Source organism: Glycine max, chromosome 5 (assembly GCF_000004515.6).
Source record: "Glycine max cultivar Williams 82 chromosome 5, Glycine_max_v4.0, whole genome shotgun sequence".
In the NCBI taxonomy this organism is placed as follows: Eukaryota; Viridiplantae; Streptophyta; class Magnoliopsida; order Fabales; family Fabaceae; genus Glycine; species Glycine max.
In genome coordinates, this window is record NC_038241.2 from 41,765,168 (window position 1) to 41,767,948 (window position 2,781).

The window sequence follows — 2,781 nt, forward strand, 5'->3', positions numbered from 1 at the left end:
ACCGATGCTCAAATATCTCTTACAACATAAGTTTTTTACAAAACCGATGTTAAATGTCACTTACAACATCAGTTTTGTAAAAAACCGATGTTAAATGTCACTTACAACATCAGTTTTTTAAAAAACCGATGTTAATTTATAGATATATAATTTTTTTTTTCATAATTCGTATCTTATAACATCGCTTATTTAAATAACCGATGTTGTATTTATTAGTTAACATCGGTTTTGAAAAACCGATGTTAATGATACTACTTTCCACATCGGTACTTTCAACATCAATTAATAACCGATGTTGAAAGTCTTAAATAACCGATGTTAAAACCTTATTTTCTAGTAGTGAAATCATGATAGCTGAATTAACTCACCAGATCCACTTGAAAAAAAAAAACCCTAACAACTTGTAATGATTGTTTAAATTATTTTGTAATCATGAAATATTTTTGTCATAAAATTATTTATTATTTTATTGGATTTGTAATCATAGTCTTGAATGTGTGATCGTGAAATACTTTTTATGATAGAATTATTTTGCTTACTGGACGGACTTATAATGGTTCTTTTTATACTTTTAAAAAAAATAATAACTTTGAAATTAGAGTTGCTAAAATAAGGAAAAGTTATGGACAAATACAATTACACATGTATTTAATTTTGCTGGAAATTATTTTGCTAAAAAAATATTTTTATGTTGAATTTTTTTAAAATGAATTTTCTTTTTTCTTTTAAATTTTAGTTGGGTCAATCTATTTAATCAACTGACCTCCAATATTATATGGGAAAAACATTAAATATAAAAACAAATATATTAATATTGGATTTAATTAAAATATATGTAAGTCCGATCATTGTTTCTTATCGTTAAAAGTCATTTTACTTTTATGTTTTTTTATGATAGTTTCTTTTATGATAATTATTTTTTGAGTTAATTAATTAGTTTTTAGTCTTTAGTAGGGGATAATAAAATGAAAAATTATTTCCATCTATTTAGATATTGAAAATTAAACTTTGGGGATTAAAAATGATTATTTTTTTCTAGGTGAACTGGAAGGTTTTTTTTCTTCTTCTAAATATCGTTTCTAAAAATGATGATCATTACATGTATAAGACTCAATTTAGTTGGAACAATAATATTAATAATTATTGAGTCAATCCAATTTGTTTGACCTAATATATAAATTCTAATATTATGTATAATTAAATCATACATAGCATTAAAGAAATGTGAAATCAAAATTAAGGTATATTTTAATGTATATATATATATATATATATATATATATATATATATATATATATATATATATATATATATATATATATATATATATATATATATATATAAAAACAATAATATATATAAAAAACCCCGCGCTATATACTCTTTAACCAGTATTTTAAGAGCCTTTAAATTAATAAGGGTAATTTTGAAAAGTTAAAATAGTTTTTTATATAAATTAAAGACTATTAAGTATTAACTACTTTAATTTTTTTAGCAATGTGTTAATTAATTAAAAATTACTTATAAAAATAAGAAAAAGATATATAATGTAGAACTAAAACTAAAAATAAAAGTTTTTAAAGTAAAGTATAAGGTTCTTAATAATTTTCATTTTTTTCACTTAAAAGAAATGACTTATGGAACAATGAGGAGAGAAAAAGAAGCAATTTTTTTTTGTTTTTGTTTATAGAAAATTAAGCTGCTTATTTTTTATTTAAGAATTTTTAAAAAATATATTTACTGAATTTAAATACAAGAGAAGTAATTAAAAAACTTGAGTCACGTACTATGTATTTAGATGACATATTAATATGCAATTGAAGATATTACAAAAAATATATTTTTAATTTATTTAAATAAGAAATATTTAAAAGAAGTATAAAAATATATAATATAGGAACATATTATCTCAATCCCTCTAATATATAAGGCCAAATTAAAACCAATTAAAGATGATGTATAAAAAACAAAATTTAAATGTAGCCTTAAGATTTTTTAATATTGGTTTTCAATTAAAATTAAAATTTCATTTCCATAACTCACATAATAACAATTTAGAATAAGAAAAAATAGTGAAATAAGTTGCAATTTTAATTACATAACAAGATACAAAAATAACTAAAGAAAAATATATAAGTTTTAACCGTGTACCAACAAAACGTAAAAAAAAACGTATAAACACCTTTTATCGCATGATTGTATAAAAATGAGAGTTGAAGTAAGGTTTTTCCTTTAGTTGCAGAGAACTAGTGGGAAAATAGAGGCAGGGGAAATAAGAAAAAATAAGTATGAAATAGAAAATGGAGTATGTTTAGTCGTAGAAAAATGGTGGAAGAAAGAAATAAAAAAGTGCGAGCCTTAACCTTTTCTCTTCTTTTTTTCCCGCAAAATTAATACATTATGACTTTTTTATAAAAATAATTATTATTGTAACTCATAATTGATTGTCTCAATTACCAAAAACAAAAAAAAAAACAAAAATTCATAAACAATCGATTGGTTTTGTTTCAATAATTGATTGTCATGAAAAAAACCCGATAATTAGTCTTGTATTATTATTTTTCTAGTACTTCTTTCTTCTTTATTAAATTTCTTTTCTACTTTTCTTAAACTAAACATTCTTAAAATTAATCTATTTTTTTTTATCTATTTCTTTCTTTTTGAGCAAACACATCATAAAGGATAAAAGTACTTACTAATTTTTATTTATTTATACACAAAGGCTTAAAGTGTACAAACATCACAATAGAGATTTTGACATCCAAGGCATCCCAAGACCT